The sequence below is a fragment of the Myodes glareolus genome, chromosome 9 (genome assembly GCF_982192425.1).
Source record: "Myodes glareolus chromosome 9, mMyoGla1.1, whole genome shotgun sequence".
Lineage (NCBI taxonomy): Eukaryota > Metazoa > Chordata > Mammalia > Rodentia > Cricetidae > Myodes > Myodes glareolus.
Window position 1 is genome coordinate 854,857 of NC_142034.1, and position 8,347 is coordinate 863,203.

General features: G+C 46.5%; 1 long non-coding RNA gene across 1 annotated transcript; it reads right to left on the reverse strand.

The window, feature by feature from the left end:
• Positions 1-6,395: 6,395 nt before the first annotated feature.
• LOC148120728 (uncharacterized) lies at positions 6,396-7,973 on the reverse strand. The gene is made up of 2 exons (XR_015738694.1): positions 7,840-7,973; positions 6,396-6,839 (listed from the first exon to the last, which is right to left on the reverse strand). It is a non-coding gene; the product is annotated as an uncharacterized LOC148120728 (long non-coding RNA).
• Positions 7,974-8,347: the final 374 nt, after the last annotated feature.

Here is an 8,347-nt window from a genome sequence, read left to right on the forward strand (position 1 = left end):
GAGGCGGCGGAGAGAGTGCGCTGACCGAGCGGAGGACGCGGTCCGCGGCGACGCAGAGCTCCTTGCGCGGAGGCCGAGGCCTGGTCGCCTCAGTGAAGCCACTGCAGCTCCTCGAGGGCGGGGTAGGCGCCGCCCTCTGCCACCGCCATGACCACCCAGCCAAGCCTCACGTAGGCTGGTGCGGTAAAAGTGCACATGCGCAGCAGGCTTGCGTCGCTTCGTGAGCTTGGCTGAGTCTGAAGGGCTGACCTTGAAGATTGGCATGGTATACCTTAAATCACTTACAGTTAAGAAAATACTAAAGTTCTGCCGGGCATGGTGGCGCACACCTTTAATCCCAGCACTCGGGAGGCAGAGGCAGGCGGGTCTCTGAGTTCGAGGTCACTCTTGTCTACAAAGAGAGTTCCGGGACAACCAGCCAGCGCTACACAGAGAAACCCTGTCAAAAACAAAACAAAACACAAAAACAAAGCAAAAGAGTCGGGTAGCATAAGTAGGAATGTTGATTTTTTTTTTTAAAGTTTTTCGAGACAGGGTTTCTGTCCTCGAACCCACGGAAATCCGTCTACTTTTGCTTCCTGAGTGCTATGCATAAAGGTGTGCACCACCACCACCAGGCTTTTTTTTTCTTAAGATTTATTTTTTTTTATTACGTATACAGTGTTCTGTCTGCTGGCCAGAAGAGGGCACAAGACCTCAGATGGTTGTGAGTCACCATGTGGTTGTTGGACTCAGGACCTCTGGAAGAGCAGGCAGTGTTCTTAACCTTTGAGCCGTCTCTCCAGCCCTCTTTTGGTGTAGGTTTGTAATCCCACCAATCCCAGCCACCTCAGGAGACTGAGGCAAGAGAAAGGTGAAATCAAAGCCAACCTGTCCTACACTGCTGCACAGTGAGACCTGTCTCAAAGACAGACTAAACACCTCATTCTTTTGCTGTGGCATTGGAGTCTACTGGGAAAGACCAAAGACTTAGACTCAACTCAAATTTCAAGTAAATGGATTTATTCTTACTGTCACCAGAAGGGTGGCAGCCTTAGAGGCAAATAGCATGCTGAAACAGGAGCTAAGTGAAGGGTTTATAAAGGTGGATATCAAAGGTATACATTACAGTTATCTAGGGAATGCACAGTGGGGCAAGAATATTGTTTTTTCTCCCTTCATTACAAAAACAAAATGCAAACAGTTAATCGCTCACAACAGGAACACCATTATACCTCTGTGTGTGTGTGTGTGTGTGTGTGTGTGTGTGTGTGTTTCTCTGTAACAGTTCTGTTTTGAAACTCGTGGTTGTAGACCAGGCTGGCCTCACAAAGATCTGGCTGTGTCTGCTCCCACCCCCTCCCTGTACCTTTATCCTGTTCTTACCTCACCTGCAGGCCACAAGGATGTCACAAGCATTACAGGGGTCAACAGCCCTTAAGGAATGCCTGGTACCATAATAAGTGCCTTTAGCCATCACAGGGGAGTTAAGTGTAAATTATTACACAGTACAGAGCACTTTGGGAGAAGTGTCTCTAATGAGTGGGATACAGTCGTTTGTTTCTGGCAGTCAGTCACACAGTGCCATCAGGTTAGGGCTGGTCGTCACATCCTGGTTCAGTATCTTGTGTGATGTTTTACTCTTTTGGCTTTTTTGAGGGCCCACCACCCAGCTCCCAAATTGCACAAATACTATACCACTATAGCCTGTCTCAAAAATAAGTAAATAAATCTAAAAAATAGAAGTAAATATTCTATACTGAGCTTCATCCTTAGCCCTGCAAGATGCTTTCTTATGGCATACTGAACTCTTTTCAGACATGTACTTACTTCTTACTTTGCAGTGTTGTATGACCGAACTTTGCCTGGGGAGACACAACACACATACACATTTACTCACCCCAGATGGGGAACCCATAACGGATCAAAGTATGGGTATTAATAAAGTCCAACTTGGTGAAGCAATAAGTTTTATTAGGTTACTTACAGGAGCAGAAATGATCAAAGACAGCTGCATCACCAAAGCCAACGATGGCCTGGGTGACAGCTCACAAGTCCGGAAACCTGGAGCACACCCCACAGCCTGCAGGCAGCTCAAGAGGTTGGAGAGTGTCCTTCCCAGGTGCCTCAGTTGGTCTAAACATCTTCCAGGTAGCTGGTCTGATCTGAGAGTCTTCTTTGTAGCTCAACATCCTTCTGTCTGAGAGGCTGTCTCGAGCAGGGAAAAGGCCTAGTGAATCTGGTTATTTTCAGAAGCTATTCTGAGTTACCTTCCTGCTAAAGGAGCTTCCTACAGGATGGAATGGTTTTTTTGTGTTTTTTGTTTGTTTGTTTGTTTTTGTTTTTCAAGATAGGATTTTTCTTTAGCTTTGGAGCCTGTCCTGGAACTCGCTCTGTAGACCAGGCTGGCCTCGAACTCACAGAGAACCACCTGACTGCCTCCAGAGTGCTGGGATTAAAGGCATGTGCAGCTGGTCAGCTGGTTTTCAATCTACCTTTCAGACCCTCAGCTACACACACAAAACTGGAGCTTCTGCATGCATGCAAATGCTCGATCACTAAACGCCAAACCAGAGAACAATTTTAGCTTACTACATTGGTACTTTCAGTGTTACAGCTCGAGGGGAAGGCTTCTCCAGTGGAAGTGTTACAGCTCTGTCCTGAGAGGAAAGGCTTTAAAGGGGCACTAGCTCACGAGCATGTGGCTCACGCAGGCCTTGACCTTCTTTCCATTCCCTCTGCTTTGCTAAAAACTGTTAGATTACATTCTTAAAGCTAGCCACTAAGTCTTTCCTCCTGGTCACTTCCTCCTTCTGAGGCTGACTACCAAAGTCCAGCAATCGAAAGCCCCCTTTGGTTAACCTAATTAACATGCCCAATTAAAGTTAACACATCCTAACACGGGTTTTCCCCTTTACCTTTATAAACTGTCATTTGCCTGTGTGCCACATGTCTCCTCTCTATCCAGAGGCAGCCCTTTGTCCCTCCAGAACAGATACCCCTACCCTCTTTCCTTATCGCCTTCCTTTTCTCCTTCATCCCCTAACTCCTTTATCACCACATCCTAGCTCATCATAACACACACCTCCCTCCTCCTCCTCCTCCTCCTCCTTCTCCTCCTCCTAAAAATTACACCTGCTGCTGTTTTGTGCCTAAGTCAGAGAGAGCAGCCACTTTAACTTTTGCCTCCACTTAATAAAGGATGTCTGTAAGAAAACAGGTGTTTGGGTGTGGTTTGTGCTTGACCCAGGGTCTGGGAGGAAGCCGCAGCTGTTGGCGGGGGGGGGGGGGGGGGGGGGGGGGGGGGGAGTGGTTTCTTTCAGGCTTCTCCAACAGAAGTGTTACAGCTTTCCTCTGTGGGGAAAGATTTCCCCAATACGAGTTTGGCGGCTCTGAGGGAATTCCCACGCCCGTGGTACAGCTTGGAAGTCTTCTCCAAAGGAGCTGTTGCAACTCTGAGGGGAAGGTTTCCCCCTATGGAAGTGTTGCAGCACTGAAGGAAAAGGCATTCTGGCAGTTTCAAGCCAAGGAGTAACACAAAGTTACACAGCACAACAAACCTCACACATGGTTTATTGGGAGAAACACAGAGTTATTACCTCTGCTCAGGTGAGAAGCAGCAGGGAACTGAGCAGGAGACAGGTTTATATAGGGTTTCCTGAAGGAGGAGATTTCCAAGGTGAGAATTGGTGAGATTTAAAGCCAAGCCCAGGGATAGGTGGAATGTCTAGCTAAGGAATTGATGTTTTTTCATGCTCAGAGATTGGTGGGTTTTGGTAAGTTTTCAAACCTGGAAGTGGGCTCAGACCTTACAGGTACAGTCAGAGGTGTCACCTACAACAAACCTACCAGGAGAAATAATTTATTACTAGGCTGTGTGAACTCCAAAGTTAGTGATTTAAAAAATTGGCTGGGCGGTGTTGATGCACGACTTTAATCCCAGCACTTGAGAGGCAGAGACAGGCAGATCTCTGTGAGTTCGAGCCCAGCCTGGTCTGTAGACAGAGTTCCAGGACAGGCTCCAAAGCTACACAGAGAAATCCTGTCTCTAAAAACAAAACAAAATAAAAATTAACCTAATGTAGCTGGGTGCGTTGGTACATGCCTTGAATCTCAGTACTTGAGAGGAAGAGGCAGGAGGACCTCTGTGAGTTTGAGGTCAACCTGGTTTACATAAAGGAACCATTCAAGCTGTAAAACACTCAGTCACATTCCACTGTGATGGCTAAAGTTATGTTGATAATTAATGTTAATTTTTTTGTTTTGCTTTTTGAGACAGGTTTCTCTCTAACTTTGGAGCCTGTCCTGAAACTCACTGGTAGCAAGTGTTGGGATTAAAGGTGTGCATCACCACCGCTAGGCTGCTAATGTTAAGTTTAAAATTTTAAAATCTCTGTGCTTAAGAGAACTATAATGCAAAATTAATTAGATTTCCAAAAGTTAAGGGCTGTTAAGGGTTAATTTTTCTTTTACTGCCGTTTCAACTTTATACTTAAATATTTGTTTTGGACAAGGGGATCTTATGGTCACATTAGAACAGAATATAACTTTGTATTCTTTGCCTTCAAAAACTACTGGCTGAGTTGGCTGGGGCTTCATTCAGGAATGAGTGCCAGGTATAGAGCTTGTTCAGCGCTAGCCTCCCTTTGAGCTGGGAGTTGGTGGCACACTTTTAATCCCAGCACTAGGGAGGCAGAGGTAGGAGGATCTCTGAGTCTGAGGTCAGCCTGGGCTACAGAGGGAGTTCCAGAACAGGCAGAGTTACACAGAAAAACCCTTCTCCAGAAACCAAAACAAATCAACAAAACCTCTTCTTTCTTAAAATTTATTTAACTAACTTTACTTTTTGGCGTCTGTAGTTGTGATTCTACCTAACTGTTCTTGTTAACTGAAATATGTTAACCCAGAATATGTTTTTTGTTCTTAAAATCTCACCCTGAGAAAGGTTTGGTGCTACACCGGGATCCTGAACACCCAGTGTAGTCACCGGCTGACTAAAGACTCTACTTCTATGTCCAAGCAGTCTTCTCTGGTGGATACCCCACACCACTAGGACAGGAAGGACTTCATAGAAAGGTCCTATCACAAGCAAACAAAAACAAAGAGGTTGATGCAGGTGTGTAATGGTCTGTCCTGTCTCTTTAAGAGATAAGTCCTGCTCCTCAGCACTTCTCATCCCCGCCCACTACCCTAAACCTCTCCACCACTGGGCTTCCCTTCCTATAAGACCCAGTCATTGTGACTAGGCACTCTCTTGGCCTCTTGACTCTCTCTGCCCTGTGGATCTTCTTTTGTCTCCCTCTCTCTCTTCCTCTCTTGCTCTGCCCCTCTCTCTTTCCTCTCATGGCTCAGTCTGTTCTGCTGGCCATGTTCAGTATGGCCTCTATTAGATGCCTCTGGTTGTACTTTCCTTTCTATCTATAATAAAACTCTCCTCAAATTTCATTTATTTTACATCTTTTGTTTGATCTACTTCAGGTAACCCATGTTTCCCATGCTGTACTAGTGTAACATCTTTATTATTTCCTTAAAATTCTAGATACAATCAGGTGGTAGTGGCACACGCCTTAAGTCCCAGAACTAGAGAGGCAGAGGGAGGATTTCTGAGTTCACCCTAATGTAGTAAGGAGTCACTTGTTTGTTCCCGGCCATTTAGCACTGAAATAATCACACAAAAACTGTACTAATTAAATCACTGCTTGGCCCATTAGCTGTAGCTTCTTATTGGCTAACACTTATATCTTAATTTAACCCATTTCTATTAATATGTGTATCACCATGTGGCAGTGGCTTACCGACTAAAGTTCCCAGCATCTGCCTCCAGTGGGCTACATGGCTTCTCTCTGACTCTGCCTTTTTCCTCCCAGCATTCATTTTAGTTTTCCCTGCTTACCTCTATTCCCTACGCAGGCCCAAGACAATTCCTTTATTAACCGATGGTAATCACATCATACAGAGGGAAATCCCACATCACCCTAAGACCAGCTAGTCTACAGAGGGACTTCCAGGACAGCCAGGGCTACACAAAGAAATCCTGTCGTGATAAGCCAGTAAACAAACAAACAAATAATAAATAAATCGAAGGGAGCAGGTAAAAGCGCCATGGCCCATTTTAATGCCATGTTGACTTCAGACTCAATTTTACCTGTAGGATGAAACAAAGTTCTGGTTCCCAAGCCCTAGGGAAGCTGGAATCCTTCCAATAGCTGACCCACCTTTTTATACTTTAAAAAATGAATGGGTGACCCCAGCAGGCTCACAGAGCAGCCGCTATCGGGGGCAGAGACAGCTGTGGGTCCCTGCAAGATCCCCAGGGGCCATGTGAACAAGCAGGAGTGCATCCTGGGAGAGCAGCTGGCTGTGGGCAGGCAGGCACATGGCAGGCGGGCAGGAGACAGAGACATGGACATGTAAAATGAGATTGAAATATTTATTCAGGAGGTTATGGAGGAAAATGGGAGGGGGCAGAGAGAGAAAGAAAGACAGAAACAGAGAAAAAGGGAGAGAGAAAGCTAGAAACACATGTGCACATGCCAAGAGAAAAAAATAGAAAGAGGCCAAGATGGCCACGAGAGGTCAGAAGTCGCTGGGAGTGGGTGTGGCTTGTCCCTTAAAGGGACCAGAGATCAAAAGGAAAAACATTCCTGGATCCTTTTTATAATAAAAAGCAGGAGATTAGACACCACAGTTTGAAGGAATTGGGGCCGCGAATTCTCAAGACTGCTTCCGGCTGATTTGTGGGTGTCGTCTTTGAGGGGGGGAGACCCGAGAGAAGGCTGGGTGCTGGTCACATCCTGGCATAGTCGGTCTCTGCTCCCGACAAGTGTCTGTGGCATGGAAATGTCTGGTGTCCCTTGTACCTGGTTAGGGTATTGGCAGAAGAGAGGACAAAGTTAAATTAAGGGAAAAAAAAATTTAATACCAGGGAATTGACGGGGATGTATCTGACCCGGAATAACACACCTAATCCATAGAAATAGTCCTTAGCCATCTTTAGTTCTCTAGAAACATGGCTATTCTTAACAACAGAAAGAACAATAAATCTGATTGTGGACTGAAAAGTTTGCATTGATGGAACATTCAAGGAAGCTCCTTATTTATTTATTTATTTTGCTTTATGAGACAGGGTTTCTCTGTGTAGACAGTCCTAGCTGTCGTGGAACTAGCTCTTTTAGACCAGGCTGGCCTCAAACTCATAGAGATACAAGTGCTGGGATTAAAGGTCGCCCAGCTGATCAGCTCCTAATTTTAACTGTAACCTGGCACTTGTGATTTTTGTGCTTAAATACTTGCTTCAGTTGGCATTTGGGATCATGGTTCATATCAGCCCCCTCCTTGTCTCCCCTTCTTTTGTGCTGCCCTATATTCAATTTTTTAAAGATTTATTTTTCAACTTTTTAAAGATTATGTATACAATGTTCTGTCTGCATATGTATCTGCACGCCAGAAGAGGGCACTAGATCTCATTGTGATGGTTAAAGCCACCATGTGGTTAAAGGGACTTGAACTCAGAAGCTCCGGAAGAGCAGTTAACTCTTAACTTCTGAACCATCTCTCCAGCCACGCCCTACATTAAGTATTGCTTTGAGGTAACCTCTTGTGTCTGCTTGGGTTGATTCGGAGCCTCGGACCACAACAAAATAAAGAATGAATTTCGATCCACCCCTCAGGCTCCTAATACCACGCCCACGTGCTGCAGGGACACTGCCTGGAGTGACGCCACCCTTTGCAAGCTCCAGGTTAAAATCTGGCGCCCCGTGACCGGCCCGCCCTGCTGCACAAGGTCCCGCCCTGTGAGTGCCCAAACAGAGGCACAACTCCGAAATGCATAATCAGTCTCCACCCCTAGGAAGTCCCTACCGGGGTCTTAGCCCGGAAGTCCGCGGGACAGAAGTCCGGAAGTTCGAGAGATTGTGCTCTAGTCCCCTTCCGCTGATTCGGTACGCTCCCCTCGGTTCCCGCGCAAGTGTGTGTCCCGAGGCGTTCTGGTTCCGATCCGCTGTGCTTCCCTTTTTCATGTTCGTGCCCTGCGCGGGTCATTGCTTGCGGACCTGGATTGGGCACACGGAGGATTGAGCAAACGAGGCGCGTGCGGAGGAGCGAGCGGAACGGGCCGCTTGTGGAGCTTGTTGGTAACTGAGGCCAGAGGGAGGCGAGTTGAGTACCTAACTAGGATTCTTGAGGATGTAGGGTACGAAGCTTGATTGCACGGAGTATCCGCGGAGTCACTCACAACTGGGGCTTGGGGTGTTGTTTCCAGGGGTCTTGCCCGCAGTGTCCCACTAATTCGGATGCATTTGGGCCATTGTTAGTATGACAGTGGAAACTCAGACACTGGCACTTTCAGTTCCCCTTCTTGGTAGGAAGA